Source organism: Eleutherodactylus coqui, chromosome 7 (genome assembly GCF_035609145.1).
Source record: "Eleutherodactylus coqui strain aEleCoq1 chromosome 7, aEleCoq1.hap1, whole genome shotgun sequence".
NCBI classification, from domain to species: Eukaryota; Metazoa; Chordata; class Amphibia; order Anura; family Eleutherodactylidae; genus Eleutherodactylus; species Eleutherodactylus coqui.
In genome coordinates, this window is record NC_089843.1 from 226,737,565 (window position 1) to 226,762,837 (window position 25,273).

General features: G+C 40.4%; 5 non-coding genes across 5 annotated transcripts; all 5 read left to right on the plus strand.

Moving 5' to 3' along the window:
- Positions 1-15,951: 15,951 nt before the first annotated feature.
- On the plus strand, positions 15,952-16,024 carry TRNAK-UUU (transfer RNA lysine (anticodon UUU)). The gene has a single exon. It is a non-coding gene; the product is annotated as a tRNA-Lys (tRNA).
- A 992-nt stretch (positions 16,025-17,016) lies between these two features.
- Positions 17,017-17,089, plus strand: TRNAK-UUU (transfer RNA lysine (anticodon UUU)). Its single transcript has one exon. It is a non-coding gene; the product is annotated as a tRNA-Lys (tRNA).
- A 268-nt stretch (positions 17,090-17,357) lies between these two features.
- TRNAK-UUU (transfer RNA lysine (anticodon UUU)) lies at positions 17,358-17,430 on the plus strand. Its single transcript has one exon. It is a non-coding gene; the product is annotated as a tRNA-Lys (tRNA).
- A 992-nt stretch (positions 17,431-18,422) lies between these two features.
- Positions 18,423-18,495, plus strand: TRNAK-UUU (transfer RNA lysine (anticodon UUU)). The gene has a single exon. It is a non-coding gene; the product is annotated as a tRNA-Lys (tRNA).
- A 1,716-nt stretch (positions 18,496-20,211) lies between these two features.
- TRNAK-UUU (transfer RNA lysine (anticodon UUU)) lies at positions 20,212-20,284 on the plus strand. Its single transcript has one exon. It is a non-coding gene; the product is annotated as a tRNA-Lys (tRNA).
- Positions 20,285-25,273: the final 4,989 nt, after the last annotated feature.

The window sequence follows — 25,273 nt, forward strand, 5'->3', positions numbered from 1 at the left end:
TTCCACTGAGTCTCTGCATCTTCAGTGCCGTGTTCTACTGTGCAAAACCAAGGGTATAGAAGCAGCTTGAGAACATCTTTGCTTATTGCAGAAACAACCCTTCTATGTCTGTTTAGCAGATTTTGAGCACATTTTTGATTTTCCACCAAAGCTTTGTTTCTTTACCTCCATATTTTATGTTAAGACGCTTAGAGGAGCTAAGAAGAGCATTTTTCAGAGCCTGGATAGCTCAGTCGGTAGAGCATCAGACTTTTAATCTGAGGGTCCAGGGTTCAAGTCCCTGTTCAAGCGTACTTGCTAAAGCAAGCTGTCAAATGTCTTTATTGAGCACATCTTTGATTTTCCACTGAGTCTCTGCATCTTCAGTGCCGTGTTCTACTGTGCAAAACCAAGGGTATAGAAGCAGCTTGAGAACATCTTTGCTTATTGCAGAAACAACCCTTCTATGTCTGTTTAGCAGATTTTGAGCACATTTTTGATTTTCCACCAAAGCTTTGTTTCTTTACCTCCATATTTTATGTTAAGACGCTTAGAGGAGCTAAGAAGAGCATTTTTCAGAGCCTGGATAGTTCAGTCGGTAGAGCATAAGGGTTCAAGTCCCTGTTCAGGCGTACTTGCTAAAGCAAGCTGTCAAATGTCTTAATTGAGCACATCTTTGATTTTCCACTGAGTCTTTGCTTCTTTATTGTCGTGTTCTACTGTGCAAAACTGAGGGTATAGAAGCAGCTTGAGAAAAACTTTGTTTTTTGCAGAAACAACCCTTCTATGTGTGTTTAGCAAATTTTGGGCACATTGTTGATTTTCCACCAAAGCTTTGTTTCTTTACCTCCATATTTTATGTTAAGACGCTTAGAGGAGCTAAGAAGAGCATTTTTCAGAGCCTGGATAGCTCAGTCGGTAGAGCATCAGACTTTTAATCTGAGGGTCCAGGGTTCAAGTCCCTGTTCAGGCGTACTTGCTAAAGCAAGCTGTCAAATGTCTTTATTGAGCACATCTTTGATTTTCCACTGAGTCTCTGTATCTTCAGTGCCGTGTTCTACTGTGCAAAACCAAGGGTATAAAAGCAGCTTGAGAACATCTTTGCTTATTGCAGAAACAACCCTTCTATGTCTGTTTAGCAGATTTTGAGCACATTTTTGATTTTCCACCAAAGCTTTGTTTCTTTACCTCCATATTTTATGTTAAGACGCTTAGAGGAGCTAAGAAGAGCATTTTTCAGAGCCTGGATAGTTCAGTCGGTAGAGCATCAGGGTTCAAGTCCCTGTTCAGGCGTACTTGCTAAAGCAAGCTGTCAAATGTCTTAATTGAGCACATCTTTGATTTTCCACTGAGTCTTTGCTTCTTTATTGTCGTGTTCTACTGTGCAAAACTGAGGGTATAGAAGCAGCTTGAGAAAATCTTTGTTTTTTGCAGAAACAACCCTTCTATGTCTGTTTAGCAAATTTTGGGCACATTGTTGATTTTCCACCAAAGCTTTGTTTCTTTACCTCCATATTTTATGTTGAGACACTTAGAGGAGCTAAGAAGAGCATTTTTCAGAGCCTGGATAGCTCAGTCGGTAGAGCATCAGACTTTTAATCTGAGGGTCCAGGGTTCAAGTCCCTGTTCAGGCGTACTTGCTAAAGCAAGCTGTCAAATGTCTTTATTGAGCACATCTTTGATTTTCCACTGAGTCTCTGCATCTTCAGTGCCGTGTTCTACTGTGCAAAACCAAGGGTATAGAAGCAGCTTGAGAACATCTTTGCTTATTGCAGAAACAACCCTTCTATGTCTGTTTAGCAGATTTTGAGCACATTTTTGATTTTCCACCAAAGCTTTGTTTCTTTACCTCCATATTTTATGTTAAGACGCTTAGAGGAGCTAAGAAGAGCATTTTTCAGAGCCTGGATAGCTCAGTCGGTAGAGCATCAGACTTTTAATCTGAGGGTCCAGGGTTCAAGTCCCTGTTCAGGCGTCCTTGCTAAAGCAAGCTGTCAAATGTCTTTATTGAGCACATCTTTGATTTTCCACTGAGTCTCTGCATCTTCAGTGCCGTGTTCTACTGTGCAAAACCAAGGGTATAGAAGCAGCTTGAGAACATCTTTGCTTATTGCAGAAACAACCCTTCTATGTCTGTTTAGCAGATTTTGAGCACATTTTTGATTTTCCACCAAAGCTTTGTTTCTTTACCTCCATATTTTATGTTAAGACGCTTAGAGGAGCTAAGAAGAGCATTTTTCAGAGCCTGGATAGTTCAGTCGGTAGAGCATAAGGGTTCAAGTCCCTGTTCAGGCGTACTTGCTAAAGCAAGCTGTCAAATGTCTTAATTGAGCACATCTTTGATTTTCCACTGAGTCTTTGCTTCTTTATTGTCGTGTTCTACTGTGCAAAACTGAGGGTATAGAAGCAGCTTGAGAAAAACTTTGTTTTTTGCAGAAACAACCCTTCTATGTCTGTTTAGCAAATTTTGGGCACATTGTTGATTTTCCACCAAAGCTTTGTTTCTTTACCTCCATATTTTATGTTAAGACGCTTAGAGGAGCTAAGAAGAGCATTTTTCAGAGCCTGGATAGCTCAGTCGGTAGAGCATCAGACTTTTAATCTGAGGGTCCAGGGTTCAAGTCCCTGTTCAGGCGTACTTGCTAAAGCAAGCTGTCAAATGTCTTTATTGAGCACATCTTTGGTTTTCCACTGAGTCTCTGCATCTTCAGTGCCGTGTTCTACTGTGCAAAACCAAGGGTATAGAAGCAGCTTGAGAACATCTTTGCTTATTGCAGAAACAACCCTTCTATGTCTGTTTAGCAGATTTTGAGCACATTTTTGATTTTCCACCAAAGCTTTGTTTCTTTACCTCCATATTTTATGTTAAGACGCTTAGAGGAGCTAAGAAGAGCATTTTTCAGAGCCTGGATAGTTCAGTCGGTAGAGCATCAGGGTTCAAGTCCCTGTTCAGGCGTACTCGCTAAAGCAAGCTGTCAAATGTCTTAATTGAGCACATCTTTGATTTTCCACTGAGTCTTTGCTTCTTTATTGTCGTGTTCTACTGTGCAAAACTGAGGGTATAGAAGCAGCTTGAGAAAAACTTTGTTTTTTGCAGAAACAACCCTTCTATGTCTGTTTAGCAAATTTTGGGCACATTGTTGATTTTCCACCAAAGCTTTGTTTCTTTACCTCCATATTTTATGTTGAGACACTTAGAGGAGCTAAGAAGAGCATTTTTCAGAGCCTGGATAGCTCAGTCGGTAGAGTATCAGACTTTTAATCTGAGGGTCCAGGGTTCAAGTCCCTGTTCAGGCGTACTTGCTAAAGCAAGCTGTCAAATGTCTTTATTGAGCACATCTTTGATTTTCCACTGAGTCTCTGCATCTTCAGTGCCGTGTTCTACTGTGCAAAACCAAGGGTATAGAAGCAGCTTGAGAACATCTTTGCTTATTGCAGAAACAACCCTTCTATGTCTGTTTAGCAGATTTTGAGCACATTTTTGATTTTCCACCAAAGCTTTGTTTCTTTACCTCCATATTTTATGTTAAGACGCTTAGAGGAGCTAAGAAGAGCATTTTTCAGAGCCTGGATAGCTCAGTCGGTAGAGCATCAGACTTTTAATCTGAGGGTCCAGGGTTCAAGTCCCTGTTCAAGCGTACTTGCTAAAGCAAGCTGTCAAATGTCTTTATTGAGCACATCTTTGATTTTCCACTGAGTCTCTGCATCTTCAGTGCCGTGTTCTACTGTGCAAAACCAAGGGTATAGAAGCAGCTTGAGAACATCTTTGCTTATTGCAGAAACAACCCTTCTATGTCTGTTTAGCAGATTTTGAGCACATTTTTGATTTTCCACCAAAGCTTTGTTTCTTTACCTCCATATTTTATGTTAAGACGCTTAGAGGAGCTAAGAAGAGCATTTTTCAGAGCCTGGATAGCTCAGTCGGTAGAGCATCAGACTTTTAATCTGAGGGTCCAGGGTTCAAGTCCCTGTTCAGGCGTCCTTGCTAAAGCAAGCTGTCAAATGTCTTTATTGAGCACATCTTTGATTTTCCACTGAGTCTCTGCATCTTCAGTGCCGTGTTCTACTGTGCAAAACCAAGGGTATAGAAGCAGCTTGAGAACATCTTTGCTTATTGCAGAAACAACCCTTCTATGTCTGTTTAGCAGATTTTGAGCACATTTTTGATTTTCCACCAAAGCTTTGTTTCTTTACCTCCATATTTTATGTTAAGACGCTTAGAGGAGCTAAGAAGAGCATTTTTCAGAGCCTGGATAGTTCAGTCGGTAGAGCATAAGGGTTCAAGTCCCTGTTCAGGCGTACTTGCTAAAGCAAGCTGTCAAATGTCTTAATTGAGCACATCTTTGATTTTCCACTGAGTCTTTGCTTCTTTATTGTCGTGTTCTACTGTGCAAAACTGAGGGTATAGAAGCAGCTTGAGAAAAACTTTGTTTTTTGCAGAAACAACCCTTCTATGTCTGTTTAGCAAATTTTGGGCACATTGTTGATTTTCCACCAAAGCTTTGTTTCTTTACCTCCATATTTTATGTTAAGACGCTTAGAGGAGCTAAGAAGAGCATTTTTCAGAGCCTGGATAGCTCAGTCGGTAGAGCATCAGACTTTTAATCTGAGGGTCCAGGGTTCAAGTCCCTGTTCAGGCGTACTTGCTAAAGCAAGCTGTCAAATGTCTTTATTGAGCACATCTTTGGTTTTCCACTGAGTCTCTGCATCTTCAGTGCCGTGTTCTACTGTGCAAAACCAAGGGTATAGAAGCAGCTTGAGAACATCTTTGCTTATTGCAGAAACAACCCTTCTATGTCTGTTTAGCAGATTTTGAGCACATTTTTGATTTTCCACCAAAGCTTTGTTTCTTTACCTCCATATTTTATGTTAAGACGCTTAGAGGAGCTAAGAAGAGCATTTTTCAGAGCCTGGATAGTTCAGTCGGTAGAGCATCAGGGTTCAAGTCCCTGTTCAGGCGTACTCGCTAAAGCAAGCTGTCAAATGTCTTAATTGAGCACATCTTTGATTTTCCACTGAGTCTTTGCTTCTTTATTGTCGTGTTCTACTGTGCAAAACTGAGGGTATAGAAGCAGCTTGAGAAAATCTTTGTTTTTTGCAGAAACAACCCTTCTATGTCTGTTTAGCAAATTTTGGGCACATTGTTGATTTTCCACCAAAGCTTTGTTTCTTTACCTCCATATTTTATGTTAAGACGCTTAGAGGAGCTAAGAAGAGCATTTTTCAGAGCCTGGATAGCTCAGTCGGTAGAGCATCAGACTTTTAATCTGAGGGTCCAGGGTTCAAGTCCCTGTTCAGGCGTACTTGCTAAAGCAAGCTGTCAAATGTCTTTATTGAGCACATCTTTGATTTTCCACTGAGTCTCTGCATCTTCAGTGCCGTGTTCTACTGTGCAAAACCAAGGGTATAAAAGCAGCTTGAGAACATCTTTGCTTATTGCAGAAACAACCCTTCTATGTCTGTTTAGCAGATTTTGAGCACATTTTTGATTTTCCACCAAAGCTTTGTTTCTTTACCTCCATATTTTATGTTAAGACGCTTAGAGGAGCTAAGAAGAGCATTTTTCAGAGCCTGGATAGTTCAGTCGGTAGAGCATCAGGGTTCAAGTCCCTGTTCAGGCGTACTTGCTAAAGCAAGCTGTCAAATGTCTTAATTGAGCACATCTTTGATTTTCCACTGAGTCTTTGCTTCTTTATTGTCGTGTTCTACTGTGCAAAACTGAGGGTATAGAAGCAGCTTGAGAAAATCTTTGTTTTTTGCAGAAACAACCCTTCTATGTCTGTTTAGCAAATTTTGGGCACATTGTTGATTTTCCACCAAAGCTTTGTTTCTTTACCTCCATATTTTATGTTGAGACACTTAGAGGAGCTAAGAAGAGCATTTTTCAGAGCCTGGATAGCTCAGTCGGTAGAGCATCAGACTTTTAATCTGAGGGTCCAGGGTTCAAGTCCCTGTTCAGGCGTACTTGCTAAAGCAAGCTGTCAAATGTCTTTATTGAGCACATCTTTGATTTTCCACTGAGTCTCTGCATCTTCAGTGCCGTGTTCTACTGTGCAAAACCAAGGGTATAGAAGCAGCTTGAGAACATCTTTGCTTATTGCAGAAACAACCCTTCTATGTCTGTTTAGCAGATTTTGAGCACATTTTTGATTTTCCACCAAAGCTTTGTTTCTTTACCTCCATATTTTATGTTAAGACGCTTAGAGGAGCTAAGAAGAGCATTTTTCAGAGCCTGGATAGCTCAGTCGGTAGAGCATCAGACTTTTAATCTGAGGGTCCAGGGTTCAAGTCCCTGTTCAAGCGTACTTGCTAAAGCAAGCTGTCAAATGTCTTTATTGAGCACATCTTTGATTTTCCACTGAGTCTCTGCATCTTCAGTGCCGTGTTCTACTGTGCAAAACCAAGGGTATAGAAGCAGCTTGAGAACATCTTTGCTTATTGCAGAAACAACCCTTCTATGTCTGTTTAGCAGATTTTGAGCACATTTTTGATTTTCCACCAAAGCTTTGTTTCTTTACCTCCATATTTTATGTTAAGACGCTTAGAGGAGCTAAGAAGAGCATTTTTCAGAGCCTGGATAGCTCAGTCGGTAGAGCATCAGACTTTTAATCTGAGGGTCCAGGGTTCAAGTCCCTGTTCACGCGTCCTTGCTAAAGCAAGCTGTCAAATGTCTTTATTGAGCACATCTTTGATTTTCCACTGAGTCTCTGCATCTTCAGTGCCGTGTTCTACTGTGCAAAACCAAGGGTATAGAAGCAGCTTGAGAACATCTTTGCTTATTGCAGAAACAACCCTTCTATGTCTGTTTAGCAGATTTTGAGCACATTTTTGATTTTCCACCAAAGCTTTGTTTCTTTACCTCCATATTTTATGTTAAGACGCTTAGAGGAGCTAAGAAGAGCATTTTTCAGAGCCTGGATAGTTCAGTCGGTAGAGCATAAGGGTTCAAGTCCCTGTTCAGGCGTACTTGCTAAAGCAAGCTGTCAAATGTCTTAATTGAGCACATCTTTGATTTTCCACTGAGTCTTTGCTTCTTTATTGTCGTGTTCTACTGTGCAAAACCAAGGGTATAGAAGCAGCTTGAGAACATCTTTGCTTATTGCAGAAACAACCCTTCTATGTCTGTTTAGCAGATTTTGAGCACATTTTTGATTTTCCACCAAAGCTTTGTTTCTTTACCTCCATATTTTATGTTAAGACGCTTAGAGGAGCTAAGAAGAGCATTTTTCAGAGCCTGGATAGCTCAGTCGGTAGAGCATCAGACTTTTAATCTGAGGGTCCAGGGTTCAAGTCCCTGTTCAAGCGTACTTGCTAAAGCAAGCTGTCAAATGTCTTTATTGAGCACATCTTTGATTTTCCACTGAGTCTCTGCATCTTCAGTGCCGTGTTCTACTGTGCAAAACCAAGGGTATAGAAGCAGCTTGAGAACATCTTTGCTTATTGCAGAAACAACCCTTCTATGTCTGTTTAGCAGATTTTGAGCACATTTTTGATTTTCCACCAAAGCTTTGTTTCTTTACCTCCATATTTTATGTTAAGACGCTTAGAGGAGCTAAGAAGAGCATTTTTCAGAGCCTGGATAGCTCAGTCGGTAGAGCATCAGACTTTTAATCTGAGGGTCCAGGGTTCAAGTCCCTGTTCAGGCGTACTTGCTAAAGCAAGCTGTCAAATGTCTTTATTGAGCACATCTTTGATTTTCCACTGAGTCTCTGCATCTTCAGTGCCGTGTTCTACTGTGCAAAACCAAGGGTATAGAAGCAGCTTGAGAACATCTTTGCTTATTGCAGAAACAACCCTTCTATGTCTGTTTAGCAGATTTTGAGCACATTTTTGATTTTCCACCAAAGCTTTGTTTCTTTACCTCCATATTTTATGTTAAGACGCTTAGAGGAGCTAAGAAGAGCATTTTTCAGAGCCTGGATAGTTCAGTCGGTAGAGCATAAGGGTTCAAGTCCCTGTTCAGGCGTACTTGCTAAAGCAAGCTGTCAAATGTCTTAATTGAGCACATCTTTGATTTTCCACTGAGTCTTTGCTTCTTTATTGTCGTGTTCTACTGTGCAAAACTGAGGGTATAGAAGCAGCTTGAGAAAAACTTTGTTTTTTGCAGAAACAACCCTTCTATGTCTGTTTAGCAAATTTTGGGCACATTGTTGATTTTCCACCAAAGCTTTGTTTCTTTACCTCCATATTTTATGTTAAGACGCTTAGAGGAGCTAAGAAGAGCATTTTTCAGAGCCTGGATAGCTCAGTCGGTAGAGCATCAGACTTTTAATCTGAGGGTCCAGGGTTCAAGTCCCTGTTCAGGCGTACTTGCTAAAGCAAGCTGTCAAATGTCTTTATTGAGCACATCTTTGGTTTTCCACTGAGTCTCTGCATCTTCAGTGCCGTGTTCTACTGTGCAAAACCAAGGGTATAGAAGCAGCTTGAGAACATCTTTGCTTATTGCAGAAACAACCCTTCTATGTCTGTTTAGCAGATTTTGAGCACATTTTTGATTTTCCACCAAAGCTTTGTTTCTTTACCTCCATATTTTATGTTAAGACGCTTAGAGGAGCTAAGAAGAGCATTTTTCAGAGCCTGGATAGTTCAGTCGGTAGAGCATCAGGGTTCAAGTCCCTGTTCAGGCGTACTCGCTAAAGCAAGCTGTCAAATGTCTTAATTGAGCACATCTTTGATTTTCCACTGAGTCTTTGCTTCTTTATTGTCGTGTTCTACTGTGCAAAACTGAGGGTATAGAAGCAGCTTGAGAAAATCTTTGTTTTTTGCAGAAACAACCCTTCTATGTCTGTTTAGCAAATTTTGGGCACATTGTTGATTTTCCACCAAAGCTTTGTTTCTTTACCTCCATATTTTATGTTAAGACGCTTAGAGGAGCTAAGAAGAGCATTTTTCAGAGCCTGGATAGCTCAGTCGGTAGAGCATCAGACTTTTAATCTGAGGGTCCAGGGTTCAAGTCCCTGTTCAGGCGTACTTGCTAAAGCAAGCTGTCAAATGTCTTTATTGAGCACATCTTTGATTTTCCACTGAGTCTCTGCATCTTCAGTGCCGTGTTCTACTGTGCAAAACCAAGGGTATAAAAGCAGCTTGAGAACATCTTTGCTTATTGCAGAAACAACCCTTCTATGTCTGTTTAGCAGATTTTGAGCACATTTTTGATTTTCCACCAAAGCTTTGTTTCTTTACCTCCATATTTTATGTTAAGACGCTTAGAGGAGCTAAGAAGAGCATTTTTCAGAGCCTGGATAGTTCAGTCGGTAGAGCATCAGGGTTCAAGTCCCTGTTCAGGCGTACTTGCTAAAGCAAGCTGTCAAATGTCTTAATTGAGCACATCTTTGATTTTCCACTGAGTCTTTGCTTCTTTATTGTCGTGTTCTACTGTGCAAAACTGAGGGTATAGAAGCAGCTTGAGAAAATCTTTGTTTTTTGCAGAAACAACCCTTCTATGTCTGTTTAGCAAATTTTGGGCACATTGTTGATTTTCCACCAAAGCTTTGTTTCTTTACCTCCATATTTTATGTTGAGACACTTAGAGGAGCTACGAAGAGCATTTTTCAGAGCCTGGATAGCTCAGTCGGTAGAGCATCAGACTTTTAATCTGAGGGTCCAGGGTTCAAGTCCCTGTTCAGGCGTACTTGCTAAAGCAAGCTGTCAAATGTCTTTATTGAGCACATCTTTGATTTTCCACTGAGTCTCTGCATCTTCAGTGCCGTGTTCTACTGTGCAAAACCAAGGGTATAGAAGCAGCTTGAGAACATCTTTGCTTATTGCAGAAACAACCCTTCTATGTCTGTTTAGCAGATTTTGAGCACATTTTTGATTTTCCACCAAAGCTTTGTTTCTTTACCTCCATATTTTATGTTAAGACGCTTAGAGGAGCTAAGAAGAGCATTTTTCAGAGCCTGGATAGTTCAGTCGGTAGAGCATAAGGGTTGAAGTCCCTGTTCAGGCGTACTTGCTAAAGCAAGCTGTCAAATGTCTTAATTGAGCACATCTTTGATTTTCCACTGAGTCTTTGCTTCTTTATTGTCGTGTTCTACTGTGCAAAACTGAGGGTATAGAAGCAGCTTGAGAAAAACTTTGTTTTTTGCAGAAACAACCCTTCTATGTCTGTTTAGCAAATTTTGGGCACATTGTTGATTTTCCACCAAAGCTTTGTTTCTTTACCTCCATATTTTATGTTAAGACGCTTAGAGGAGCTAAGAAGAGCATTTTTCAGAGCCTGGATAGCTCAGTCGGTAGAGCATCAGACTTTTAATCTGAGGGTCCAGGGTTCAAGTCCCTGTTCAGGCGTACTTGCTAAAGCAAGCTGTCAAATGTCTTTATTGAGCACATCTTTGGTTTTCCACTGAGTCTCTGCATCTTCAGTGCCGTGTTCTACTGTGCAAAACCAAGGGTATAGAAGCAGCTTGAGAACATCTTTGCTTATTGCAGAAACAACCCTTCTATGTCTGTTTAGCAGATTTTGAGCACATTTTTGATTCTCCACCAAAGCTTTGTTTCTTTACCTCCATATTTTATGTTAAGACGCCTGGAGGAGCTAAGAAGAGCATTTTTCAGAGCCTGGATAGTTCAGTCGGTAGAGCATCAGGGTTCAAGTCCCTGTTCAGGCGTACTTGCTAAAGCAAGCTGTCAAATGTCTTAATTGAGCACATCTTTGATTTTCCACTGAGTCTTTGCTTCTTTATTGTCGTGTTCTACTGTGCAAAACTGAGGGTATAGAAGCAGCTTGAGAAAATCTTTGTTTTTTGCAGAAACAACCCTTCTATGTCTGTTTAGCAAATTTTGGGCACATTGTTGATTTTCCACCAAAGCTTTGTTTCTTTACCTCCATATTTTATGTTAAGACGCTTAGAGGAGCTAAGAAGAGCATTTTTCAGAGCCTGGATAGCTCAGTCGGTAGAGCATCAGACTTTTAATCTGAGGGTCCAGGGTTCAAGTCCCTGTTCAGGCGTACTTGCTAAAGCAAGCTGTCAAATGTCTTTATTGAGCACATCTTTGATTTTCCACTGAGTCTCTGCATCTTCAGTGCCGTGTTCTACTGTGCAAAACCAAGGGTATAGAAGCAGCTTGAGAACATCTTTGCTTATTGCAGAAACAACCCTTCTATGTCTGTTTAGCAGATTTTGAGCACATTTTTGATTTTCCACCAAAGCTTTGTTTCTTTACCTCCATATTTTATGTTAAGACGCTTAGAGGAGCTAAGAAGAGCATTTTTCAGAGCCTGGATAGCTCAGTCGGTAGAGCATCAGACTTTTAATCTGAGGGTCCAGGGTTCAAGTCCCTGTTCAAGCGTACTTGCTAAAGCAAGCTGTCAAATGTCTTTATTGAGCACATCTTTGATTTTCCACTGAGTCTCTGCATCTTCAGTGCCGTGTTCTACTGTGCAAAACCAAGGGTATAGAAGCAGCTTGAGAACATCTTTGCTTATTGCAGAAACAACCCTTCTATGTCTGTTTAGCAGATTTTGAGCACATTTTTGATTTTCCACCAAAGCTTTGTTTCTTTACCTCCATATTTTATGTTAAGACGCTTAGAGGAGCTAAGAAGAGCATTTTTCAGAGCCTGGATAGCTCAGTCGGTAGAGCATCAGACTTTTAATCTGAGGGTCCAGGGTTCAAGTCCCTGTTCAGGCGTACTTGCTAAAGCAAGCTGTCAAATGTCTTTATTGAGCACATCTTTGGTTTTCCACTGAGTCTCTGCATCTTCAGTGCCGTGTTCTACTGTGCAAAACCAAGGGTATAGAAGCAGCTTGAGAACATCTTTGCTTATTGCAGAAACAACCCTTCTATGTCTGTTTAGCAGATTTTGAGCACATTTTTGATTTTCCACCAAAGCTTTGTTTCTTTACCTCCATATTTTATGTTAAGACGCTTAGAGGAGCTAAGAAGAGCATTTTTCAGAGCCTGGATAGCTCAGTCGGTAGAGCATCAGACTTTTAATCTGAGGGTCCAGGGTTCAAGTCCCTGTTCAGGCGTCCTTGCTAAAGCAAGCTGTCAAATGTCTTTATTGAGCACATCTTTGATTTTCCACTGAGTCTCTGCATCTTCAGTGCCGTGTTCTACTGTGCAAAACCAAGGGTATAGAAGCAGCTTGAGAACATCTTTGCTTATTGCAGAAACAACCCTTCTATGTCTGTTTAGCAGATTTTGAGCACATTTTTGATTTTCCACCAAAGCTTTGTTTCTTTACCTCCATATTTTATGTTAAGACGCTTAGAGGAGCTAAGAAGAGCATTTTTCAGAGCCTGGATAGTTCAGTCGGTAGAGCATAAGGGTTCAAGTCCCTGTTCAGGCGTACTTGCTAAAGCAAGCTGTCAAATGTCTTAATTGAGCACATCTTTGATTTTCCACTGAGTCTTTGCTTCTTTATTGTCGTGTTCTACTGTGCAAAACTGAGGGTATAGAAGCAGCTTGAGAAAAACTTTGTTTTTTGCAGAAACAACCCTTCTATGTCTGTTTAGCAAATTTTGGGCACATTGTTGATTTTCCACCAAAGCTTTGTTTCTTTACCTCCATATTTTATGTTAAGACGCTTAGAGGAGCTAAGAAGAGCATTTTTCAGAGCCTGGATAGCTCAGTCGGTAGAGCATCAGACTTTTAATCTGAGGGTCCAGGGTTCAAGTCCCTGTTCAGGCGTACTTGCTAAAGCAAGCTGTCAAATGTCTTTATTGAGCACATCTTTGGTTTTCCACTGAGTCTCTGCATCTTCAGTGCCGTGTTCTACTGTGCAAAACCAAGGGTATAGAAGCAGCTTGAGAACATCTTTGCTTATTGCAGAAACAACCCTTCTATGTCTGTTTAGCAGATTTTGAGCACATTTTTGATTCTCCACCAAAGCTTTGTTTCTTTACCTCCATATTTTATGTTAAGACGCCTGGAGGAGCTAAGAAGAGCATTTTTCAGAGCCTGGATAGTTCAGTCGGTAGAGCATCAGGGTTCAAGTCCCTGTTCAGGCGTACTTGCTAAAGCAAGCTGTCAAATGTCTTAATTGAGCACATCTTTGATTTTCCACTGAGTCTTTGCTTCTTTATTGTCGTGTTCTACTGTGCAAAACTGAGGGTATAGAAGCAGCTTGAGAAAATCTTTGTTTTTTGCAGAAACAACCCTTCTATGTCTGTTTAGCAAATTTTGGGCACATTGTTGATTTTCCACCAAAGCTTTGTTTCTTTACCTCCATATTTTATGTTAAGACGCTTAGAGGAGCTAAGAAGAGCATTTTTCAGAGCCTGGATAGCTCAGTCGGTAGAGCATCAGACTTTTAATCTGAGGGTCCAGGGTTCAAGTCCCTGTTCAGGCGTACTTGCTAAAGCAAGCTGTCAAATGTCTTTATTGAGCACATCTTTGATTTTCCACTGAGTCTCTGCATCTTCAGTGCCGTGTTCTACTGTGCAAAACCAAGGGTATAGAAGCAGCTTGAGAACATCTTTGCTTATTGCAGAAACAACCCTTCTATGTCTGTTTAGCAGATTTTGAGCACATTTTTGATTTTCCACCAAAGCTTTGTTTCTTTACCTCCATATTTTATGTTAAGACGCTTAGAGGAGCTAAGAAGAGCATTTTTCAGAGCCTGGATAGCTCAGTCGGTAGAGCATCAGACTTTTAATCTGAGGGTCCAGGGTTCAAGTCCCTGTTCAAGCGTACTTGCTAAAGCAAGCTGTCAAATGTCTTTATTGAGCACATCTTTGATTTTCCACTGAGTCTCTGCATCTTCAGTGCCGTGTTCTACTGTGCAAAACCAAGGGTATAGAAGCAGCTTGAGAACATCTTTGCTTATTGCAGAAACAACCCTTCTATGTCTGTTTAGCAGATTTTGAGCACATTTTTGATTTTCCACCAAAGCTTTGTTTCTTTACCTCCATATTTTATGTTAAGACGCTTAGAGGAGCTAAGAAGAGCATTTTTCAGAGCCTGGATAGCTCAGTCGGTAGAGCATCAGACTTTTAATCTGAGGGTCCAGGGTTCAAGTCCCTGTTCAGGCGTACTTGCTAAAGCAAGCTGTCAAATGTCTTTATTGAGCACATCTTTGGTTTTCCACTGAGTCTCTGCATCTTCAGTGCCGTGTTCTACTGTGCAAAACCAAGGGTATAGAAGCAGCTTGAGAACATCTTTGCTTATTGCAGAAACAACCCTTCTATGTCTGTTTAGCAGATTTTGAGCACATTTTTGATTTTCCACCAAAGCTTTGTTTCTTTACCTCCATATTTTATGTTAAGACGCTTAGAGGAGCTAAGAAGAGCATTTTTCAGAGCCTGGATAGCTCAGTCGGTAGAGCATCAGACTTTTAATCTGAGGGTCCAGGGTTCAAGTCCCTGTTCAGGCGTCCTTGCTAAAGCAAGCTGTCAAATGTCTTTATTGAGCACATCTTTGATTTTCCACTGAGTCTCTGCATCTTCAGTGCCGTGTTCTACTGTGCAAAACCAAGGGTATAGAAGCAGCTTGAGAACATCTTTGCTTATTGCAGAAACAACCCTTCTATGTCTGTTTAGCAGATTTTGAGCACATTTTTGATTTTCCACCAAAGCTTTGTTTCTTTACCTCCATATTTTATGTTAAGACGCTTAGAGGAGCTAAGAAGAGCATTTTTCAGAGCCTGGATAGTTCAGTCGGTAGAGCATAAGGGTTCAAGTCCCTGTTCAGGCGTACTTGCTAAAGCAAGCTGTCAAATGTCTTAATTGAGCACATCTTTGATTTTCCACTGAGTCTTTGCTTCTTTATTGTCGTGTTCTACTGTGCAAAACTGAGGGTATAGAAGCAGCTTGAGAAAAACTTTGTTTTTTGCAGAAACAACCCTTCTATGTCTGTTTAGCAAATTTTGGGCACATTGTTGATTTTCCACCAAAGCTTTGTTTCTTTACCTCCATATTTTATGTTAAGACGCTTAGAGGAGCTAAGAAGAGCATTTTTCAGAGCCTGGATAGCTCAGTCGGTAGAGCATCAGACTTTTAATCTGAGGGTCCAGGGTTCAAGTCCCTGTTCAGGCGTACTTGCTAAAGCAAGCTGTCAAATGTCTTTATTGAGCACATCTTTGGTTTTCCACTGAGTCTCTGCATCTTCAGTGCCGTGTTCTACTGTGCAAAACCAAGGGTATAGAAGCAGCTTGAGAACATCTTTGCTTATTGCAGAAACAACCCTTCTATGTCTGTTTAGCAGATTTTGAGCACATTTTTGATTTTCCACCAAAGCTTTGTTTCTTTACCTCCATATTTTATGTTAAGACGCTTAGAGGAGCTAAGAAGAGCATTTTTCAGAGCCTGGATAGCTCAGTCAGTAGAGCATCAGACTTTTAATCTGAGGGTCCAGGGTTCAAGTCCCTGTTCAGGCATACTTGCTAAAGCAAGCTGTCAAATGTCTTTATTGAGCACATCTTTGATTTTCCACTGAGTCTTTGCTTCTGTATTGTCGTGTTCTACTGTGCAAAACCAAGGGTATAGAAGCAGCTTGAGAACATCTTTGCTTATTGCAGAAACAACCCTTCTATGTCTGTTTAGCAGATTTTGAGCACATTTTTGATTTTCCACCAAAGCTTTGTTTCTTTACCTCCATATTTTATGTTAAGACGCTTAGAGGAGCTAAGAGGAGCATTTTTCAGAGCCTGGATAGCTCAGTCGGTAGAGCATCAGACTTTTAATCTGAGGGTCCAGGGTTCAAGTCCCTGTTCAGGCGTATTTGCTCCATATTTTATGTTAAGACGCTTAGAGGAGCTAAAGCAAGGTAAAGCAAGCTGTCAAATGTCTTTATTGAGCACATCTTTGATTTTCCACTGAGTCTTTGCTTCTTTATTGTCGTGTTCTACTGTGCAAAACTGAGGGTATAGAAGCAGCTTGAGAAAATCTTTGTTTTTTGCAGAAACAACCCTTCTATGTCTGTTTAGCAGATTTTGAGCACATTTTTGATTTTCCACCAAAACTTTGTTTCTTTACCTCCATATTTTATGTTAAGACGCTTAGAGGAGCTAAGAAGAGCATTTTTCAGAGCCTGGATAGCTCAGTCGGTAGAGCATCAGACTTTTAATCTGAGGGTCCAGGGTTCAAGTCCCTGTTCAGGCATACTTGCTAAAGCAAGCTGTCAAATATCTTTATTGAGCACATCTTTGATTTTCCACTGAGTCTTTGCTTCTGTATTGTCGTGTTCTACTGTGCAAAACCAAGGGTATAGAAGCAGCTTGAGAACATCTTTGCTTATTGCAGAAACAACCCTTCTATGTCTGTTTAGCAGATTTTGAGCACATTTTTGATTTTCCACCAAAACTTTGTTTCTTTACCTCCATATTTTATGTTAAGACGCTTAGAGGAGCTAAGAAGAGCATTTTTCAGAGTCTGGATAGCTCAGTCGGTAGAGCATCAGACTTTTAATCTGAGGGTCCAGAGTTCAAGTCCCTGTTCAGGCGTGCTTGCTAAAGCAAGCTGTCAAATGTCTTTATTGAGCACATCTTTGATTTTCCACTGAGTCTCTGCATCTTCAGTGCCGTGTTCTACTGAGCAAAACCAAGGGTATAGAAGCAGCTTGAGAACATCTTTGCTTATTGCAGAAACAACCCTTCTATGTCTGTTTAGCAGATTTTGAGCACATTTTTGATTTTCCACCAAAGCTTTGTTTCTTTACCTCCATATTTTATGTTAAGACACTTAGAGGAGCTAAGAAGAGCATTTTTCAGAGCCTGGATAGCTCAGTCGGTAGAGCATCAGACTTTTAATCTGAGGGTCCAGGGTTCAAGTCCCTATTCAGGCGTATTTACTCCATATTTTATGTTAAGACGCTTAGAGGAGCTAAAGCAAGGTAAAGCAAGCTGTCAAATGTCTTTATTGAGCAGATCTTTGATTTTCCACTGAGTCTTTGCTTCTTTATTGTCGTGTTCTACTGTGCAAAACTGAAGGTATAGAAGCAGCTTGAGAAAATCTTTGTTTATTGCAGAAACAACCCTTCTATGTCTGTTTAGCAGATTTTGAGCACATTGTTGATTTTCCACCAAAACTTTGTTTCTTTACCTCCATATTTTATGTTAAGACGCTTAGAGGAGCTAAGAAGAGCATTTTTCAGAGCCTGGATAGCTCAGTCGGTAGAGCATCAGACTTTTAATCTGAGGGTCCAGGGTTCAAGTCCCTGTTCAGGCATACTTGCTAAAGCAAGCTGTCAAATGTCTTTATTGAGCACATCTTTGATTTTCCACTGAGTCTTTGCTTCTGTATTGTCGTGTTCTACTGTGCAAAACCAAGGGTATAGAAGCAGCTTGAGAACATCTTTGCTTATTGCAGAAACAACCCTTCTATGTCTGTTTAGCAGATTTTGAGCACATTTTTGATTTTCCACCAAAACTTTGTTTCTTTACCTCCATATTTTATGTTAAGACGCTTAGAGGAGCTAAGAAGAGCATTTTTCAGAGCCTGGATAGCTCAGTCGGTAGAGCATCAGACTTTTAATCTGAGGGTCCAGGGTTCAAGTCCCTGTTCAGGCATACTTGCTAAAGCAAGCTGTCAAATATCTTTATTGAGCACATCTTTGATTTTCCACTGAGTCTTTGCTTCTGTATTGTCGTGTTCTACTGTGCAAAACCAAGGGTATAGAAGCAGCTTGAGAACATCTTTGCTTATTGCAGAAACAACCCTTCTATGTCTGTTTAGCAGATTTTGAGCACATTTTTGATTTTCCACCAAAACTTTGTTTCTTTACCTCCATATTTTATGTTAAGACGCTTAGAGGAGCTAAGAAGAGCATTTTTCAGAGTCTGGATAGCTCAGTCGGTAGAGCATCAGACTTTTAATCTGAGGGTCCAGAGTTCAAGTCCCTGTTCAGGCGTGCTTGCTAAAGCAAGCTGTCAAATGTCTTTATTGAGCACATCTTTGATTTTCCACTGAGTCTCTGCATCTTCAGTGCCGTGTTCTACTGAGCAAAACCAAGGGTATAGAAGCAGCTTGAGAACATCTTTGCTTATTGCAGAAACAACCCTTCTATGTCTGTTTAGCAGATTTTGAGCACATTTTTGATTTTCCACCAAAGCTTTGTTTCTTTACCTCCATATTTTATGTTAAGACACTTAGAGGAGCTAAGAAGAGCATTTTTCAGAGCCTGGATAGCTCAGTCGGTAGAGCATCAGACTTTTAATCTGAGGGTCCAGGGTTCAAGTCCCTATTCAGGCGTATTTACTCCATATTTTATGTTAAGACGCTTAGAGGAGCTAAAGCAAGGTAAAGCAAGCTGTCAAATGTCTTTATTGAGCAGATCTTTGATTTTCCACTGAGTCTTTGCTTCTTTATTGTCGTGTTCTACTGTGCAAAACTGAAGGTATAGAAGCAGCTTGAGAAAATCTTTGTTTATTGCAGAAACAACCCTTCTATGTCTGTTTAGCAGATTTTGAGCACATTGTTGATTTTCCACCAAAACTTTGTTTCTTTACCTCCATATTTTATGTTAAGACGCTTAGAGGAGCTAAGAAGAGCATTTTTCAGAGCCTGGATAGCTCAGTCGGTAGAGCATCAGACTTTTAATCTGAGGGTCCAGGGTTCAAGTCCCTGTTCAGGCATACTTGCTAAAGCAAGCTGTCAAATGTCTTTATTGAGCACATCTTTGATTTTCCACTGAGTCTTTGCTTCTGTATTGTCGTGTTCTACTGTGCAAAACCAAGGGTATAGAAGCAGCTTGAGAACATCTTTGCTTATTGCAGAAACAACCCTTCTATGTCTGTTTAGCAGATTTTGAGCACATTTTTGATTTTCCACCAAAACTTTGTTTCTTTACCTCCATATTTTATGTTAAGACGCTTAGAGGAGCTAAGAAGAGCATTTTTCAGAGCCTGGATAGCTCAGTCGGTAGAGCATCAGACTTTTAATCTGAGGGTCCAGAGTTCAAGTCCCTGTTCAGGCGTGCTTGCTAAAGCAAGCTGTCAAATGTCTTTATTGAGCACATCTTTGATTTTCCACTGAGTCTCTGCATCTTCAGTGCCGTGTTCTACTGTGCAAAACCAAGGGTATAGAAGCAGCTTGAGAACATCTTTGCTTATTGCAGAAACAACCCTTCTATGTCTGTTTAGCAGATTTTGAGCACATTTTTGATTTTCCACCAAAGCTTTGTTTCTTTACCTCCATATTTTATGTTAAGACACTTAGAGGAGCTAAGAAGAGCATTTTTCAGAGCCTGGATAGCTCAGTCGGTAGAGCATCAGACTTTTAATCTGAGGGTCCAGGGTTCAAGTCCCTGTTCAGGCGTATTTACTCCATATTTTATGTTAAGACGCTTAGAGGAGCTAAAGCAAGGTAAAGCAAGCTGTCAAATGTCTTTATTGAGCACATCTTTGATTTTCCACTGAGTCTTTGCTTCTTTATTGTCGTGTTCTACTGTGCAAAACTGAAGGTATAGAAGCAGCTTGAGAAAATCTTTGTTTATTGCAGAAACAACCCTTCTATGTCTGTTTAGCAGATTTTGAGCACATTGTTGATTTTCCACCAAAACTTTGTTTCTTTACCTCCATATTTTATGTTAAGACGCTTAGAGGAGCTAAGAAGAGCATTTTTCAGAGCCTGGATAGCTCAGTCGGTAGAGCATCAGACTTTTAATCTGAGGGTCCAGGGTTCAAGTCCCTGTTCAGGCGCACTTGCTAAAGCAAGCTGTCAAATGTCTTTATTGAGCACATCTTTGATTTTCCACTAAGTCTCTGCATCTTCAGTGCCGTGTTCTACTGTGCAAAACCAAGGGTATAGAAGCAGCTTGAGAACATCTTTGCTTATTGCAGAAACAACCCTTCTATGTCTGTTTAGCAGATTTTGAGCACATTTTTGATTTTCCACCAAAGCTTTGTTTCTTTACCTCCATATTTTATGTTAAGACACTTAGAGGAGCTAAGAAGAGCATTTTTCAGAGCCTGGATAGCTCAGTCGGTAGAGCATCAGACTTTTAATCTGAGGGTCCAGGGTTCAAGTCCCTGTTCAGGCGTATTTACTCCATATTTTATGTTAAGACGCTTAGAGGAGCTAAAGCAAGGTAAAGCAAGCTGTCAAATGTCTTTATTGAGCACATCTTTGATTTTCCACTGAGTCTTTGCTTCTTTATTGTCGTGTTCTACTGTGCAAAACTGAAGGTATAGAAGCAGCTTGAGAAAATCTTTGTTTATTGCAGAAACAACCCTTCTATGTCTGTTTAGCAGATTTTGAGCACATTGTTGATTTTCCACCAAAACTTTGTTTCTTTACCTCCATATTTTATGTTAAGACGCTTAGAGGAGCTAAGAAGAGCATTTTTCAGAGCCTGGATAGCTCAGTCGGTAGAGCATCAGACTTTTAATCTGAGGGTCCAGGGTTCAAGTCCCTGTTCAGGCATACTTGCTAAAGCAAGCTGTCAAATGTCTTTATTGAGCACATCTTTGATTTTCCACTGAGTCTTTGCTTCTGTATTGTCGTGTTCTACTGTGCAAAACCAAGGGTATAGAAGCAGCTTGAGAACATCTTTGCTTATTGCAGAAACAACCCTTCTATGTCTGTTTAGCAGATTTTGAGCACATTTTTGATTTTCCACCAAAACTTTGTTTCTTTACCTCCATATTTTATGTTAAGACGCTTAGAGGAGCTAAGAAGAGCATTTTTCAGAGTCTGGATAGCTCAGTCGGTAGAGCATCAGACTTTTAATCTGAGGGTCCAGAGTTCAAGTCCCTGTTCAGGCGTGCTTGCTAAAGCAAGCTGTCAAATGTCTTTATTGAGCACATCTTTGATTTTCCACTGAGTCTCTGCATCTTCAGTGCCGTGTTCTACTGTGCAAAACCAAGGGTATAGAAGCAGCTTGAGAACATCTTTGCTTATTGCAGAAACAACCCTTCTATGTCTGTTTAGCAGATTTTGAGCACATTTTTGATTTTCCACCAAAGCTTTGTTTCTTTACCTCCATATTTTATGTTAAGACACTTAGAGGAGCTAAGAAGAGCATTTTTCAGAGCCTGGATAGCTCAGTCGGTAGAGCATCAGACTTTTAATCTGAGGGTCCAGGGTTCAAGTCCCTGTTCAGGCGTATTTACTCCATATTTTATGTTAAGACGCTTAGAGGAGCTAAAGCAAGGTAAAGCAAGCTGTCAAATGTCTTTATTGAGCACATCTTTGATTTTCCACTGAGTCTTTGCTTCTTTATTGTCGTGTTCTACTGTGCAAAACTGAAGGTATAGAAGCAGCTTGAGAAAATCTTTGTTTATTGCAGAAACAACCCTTCTATGTCTGTTTAGCAGATTTTGAGCACATTGTTGATTTTCCACCAAAACTTTGTTTCTTTACCTCCATATTTTATGTTAAGACGCTTAGAGGAGCTAAGAAGAGCATTTTTCAGAGCCTGGATAGCTCAGTCGGTAGAGCATCAGACTTTTAATCTGAGGGTCCAGGGTTCAAGTCCCTGTTCAGGCGCACTTGCTAAAGCAAGCTGTCAAATGTCTTTATTGAGCACATCTTTGATTTTCCACTAAGTCTCTGCATCTTCAGTGCCGTGTTCTACTGTGCAAAACCAAGGGTATAGAAGCAGCTTGAGAACATCTTTGCTTATTGCAGAAACAACCCTTCTATGTCTGTTTAGCAGATTTTGAGCACATTTTTGATTTTCCACCAAAGCTTTGTTTCTTTACCTCCATATTTTATGTTAAGACGCTTAGAGGAGCTAAGAAGAGCATTTTTCAGAGCCTGGATAGCTCAGTCGGTAGAGCATCAGACTTTTAATCTGAGGGTCCAGGGTTCAAGTCCCTGTTCAGGCGTACTTGCTAAAGCAAGCTGTCAAATGTCTTTATTGAGCACATCTTTGATTTTCCACTAAGTCTCTGCATCTTCAGTGCTGTGTTCTACTGTGCAAAACCAAGGGTATAGAAGCAGCTTGAGAACATCTTTGCTTATTGCAGAAACAACCCTTCTATTTCTGTTTAGCAAATTTTGAGCACATTGTTGATTTTCCACCAAAGCTTTGTTTCTTTACCTCCATATTTTATGTTAAGACGCTTAGAGGAGCTAAGTAGAGCATTTTTCAGAGCCTGGATAGCTCAGTCGGTAGAGCATCAGACTTTTAATCTGAGGGTCCAGGGTTCAAGTCCCTGTTCAGGCGTACTTGCTAAAGCAAGCTGCCAAATGTCTTTATTGAGCACATCTTTGATTTTCCACTGAGTCTTTGCTTCTTTATTGTCGTGTTCTACTGTGCAAAACTGAGGGTGTAGAAGCAGCTTGAGAAAATCTTTGTTTTTTGCAGAAACAACCCTTCTATGTCTGTTTAGCAAATTTTGGGTACATTGTTGATTTTCCACCAAAGCTTTGTTTCTTTACCTCCATATTTTATGTTAAGACGCTTAGAGGAGCTAAGAAGAGCATTTTTCAGAGCCTGGATAGCTCAGTCGGTAGAGCATTTGCTAAAGCAAGCTGTCAAATGTCTTTATTGAGCACATCTTTGATTTTCCACTGAGTCTCTGCATCTTCAGTGCCGTGTTCTACTGTGCAAAACCAAGGGTATAGAAGCAGCTTGAGAACATCTTTGCTTATTGCAGAAACAACCCTTCTATGTCTGTTTAGCAGATTTTGAGCACATTTTTGATTTTCCACCAAAGCTTTGTTTCTTTACCTCCATATTTTATGTTAAGACGCTTAGAGGAGCTAAGAAGAGCATTTTTCAGAGCCTGGATAGCTCAGTCGGTAGAGCATCAGACTTTTAATCTGAGGGTCCAGGGTTCAAGTCCCTGTTCAGGCGTACTTGCTAAAGCAAGCTGTCAAATGTCTTTATTGAGCACATCTTTGATTTTCCACTGAGTCTCTGCATCTTCAGTGCCGTGTTCTACTGTTCAAAACTGAGGGTATAGAAGCAGCTTGAGAACATCTTTGCTTATTGCAGAAACAACCCTTCTATGTCTGTTTAGCAGATTTTGAGCACATTTTTGATTTTCCACCAAAGCTTTGTTTCTTTACCTCCATATTTTATGTTAAGACGCTTAGAGGAGCTAAGAAGAGCATTTTTCAGAACCTGGATAGCTCAGTCGGTAGAGCATCAGACTTTTAATCTGAGGGTCCAGGGTTCAAGTCCCTGTTCAGGCGTACTTGCTAAAGCAAGCTGACAAATGTCTTTATTGAGCACATCTTTGATTTTCCACTGAGTCTCTGCATCTTCAGTGCCGTGTTCTACTGTGCAAAACCAAGGGTATAGAAGCAGCTTGAGAACATCTTTGCTTATTGCAGAAACAACCCTTCTATGTCTCTTTAGCAGATTTTGAGCACATTTTTGATTTTCCACCAAAGCTTTGTTTCTTTACCTCCATATTTTATGTTAAGACGCTTAGAGGAGCTAAGAAGAGCATTTTTCAGAGCCTGGATAGCTCAGTCGGTAGAGCATCAGACTTTTAATCTGAGGGTCCAGGGTTCAAGTCCCTGTTCAGGCGTACTTGCTAAAGCAAGCTGTCAAATGTCTTTATTGAGCACATCTTTGATTTTCCACTGAGTCTCTGCATCTTCAGTGCCGTGTTCTACTGTGCAAAACCAAGGGTATAAAAGCAGCTTGAGAACATCTTTGCTTATTGCAGAAACAACCCTTCTATGTCTGTTTAGCAGATTTTGAGCACATTTTTGATTTTCCACCAAAGCTTTGTTTCTTTACCTCCATATTTTATGTTAAGACGCTTAGAGGAGCTAAGAAGAGCATTTTTCAGAGCCTGGATAGTTCAGTCGGTAGAGCATCAGGGTTCAAGTCCCTGTTCAGGCGTACTTGCTAAAGCAAGCTGTCAAATGTCTTAATTGAGCACATCTTTGATTTTCCACTGAGTCTTTGCTTCTTTATTGTCGTGTTCTACTGTGCAAAACTGAGGGTATAGAAGCAGCTTGAGAAAATCTTTGTTTTTTGCAGAAACAACCCTTCTATGTCTGTTTAGCAAATTTTGGGCACATTGTTGATTTTCCACCAAAGCTTTGTTTCTTTACCTCCATATTTTATGTTGAGACACTTAGAGGAGCTAAGAAGAGCATTTTTCAGAGCCTGGATAGCTCAGTCGGTAGAGCATCAGACTTTTAATCTGAGGGTCCAGGGTTCAAGTCCCTGTTCAGGCGTACTTGCTAAAGCAAGCTGTCAAATGTCTTTATTGAGCACATCTTTGATTTTCCACCAAAACTTTGTTTCTTTACCTCCATATTTTATGTTAAGACGCTTAGAGGAGCTAAGAAGAGCATTTTTCAGAGTCTGGATAGCTCAGTCGGTAGAGCATCAGACTTTTAATCTGAGGGTCCAGAGTTCAAGTCCCTGTTCAGGCGTGCTTGCTAAAGCAAGCTGTCAAATGTCTTTATTGAGCACATCTTTGATTTTCCACTGAGTCTCTGCATCTTCAGTGCCGTGTTCTACTGTGCAAAACCAAGGGTATAGAAGCAGCTTGAGAACATCTTTGCTTATTGCAGAAACAACCCTTCTATGTCTGTTTAGCAGATTTTGAGCACATTTTTGATTTTCCACCAAAGCTTTGTTTCTTTACCTCCATATTTTATGTTAAGACACTTAGAGGAGCTAAGAAGAGCATTTTTCAGAGCCTGGATAGCTCAGTCGGTAGAGCATCAGACTTTTAATCTGAGGGTCCAGGGTTCAAGTCCCTGTTCAGGCGTATTTACTCCATATTTTATGTTAAGACGCTTAGAGGAGCTAAAGCAAGGTAAAGCAAGCTGTCAAATGTCTTTATTGAGCACATCTTTGATTTTCCACTGAGTCTTTGCTTCTTTATTGTCGTGTTCTACTGTGCAAAACTGAAGGTATAGAAGCAGCTTGAGAAAATCTTTGTTTATTGCAGAAACAACCCTTCTATGTCTGTTTAGCAGATTTTGAGCACATTGTTGATTTTCCACCAAAACTTTGTTTCTTTACCTCCATATTTTATGTTAAGACGCTTAGAGGAGCTAAGAAGAGCATTTTTCAGAGCCTGGATAGCTCAGTCGGTAGAGCATCAGACTTTTAATCTGAGGGTCCAGGGTTCAAGTCCCTGTTCAGGCGCACTTGCTAAAGCAAGCTGTCAAATGTCTTTATTGAGCACATCTTTGATTTTCCACTAAGTCTCTGCATCTTCAGTGCCGTGTTCTACTGTGCAAAACCAAGGGTATAGAAGCAGCTTGAGAACATCTTTGCTTATTGCAGAAACAACCCTTCTATGTCTGTTTAGCAGATTTTGAGCACATTTTTGATTTTCCACCAAAGCTTTGTTTCTTTACCTCCATATTTTATGTTAAGACGCTTAGAGGAGCTAAGAAGAGCATTTTTCAGAGCCTGGATAGCTCAGTCGGTAGAGCATCAGACTTTTAATCTGAGGGTCCAGGGTTCAAGTCCCTGTTCAGGCG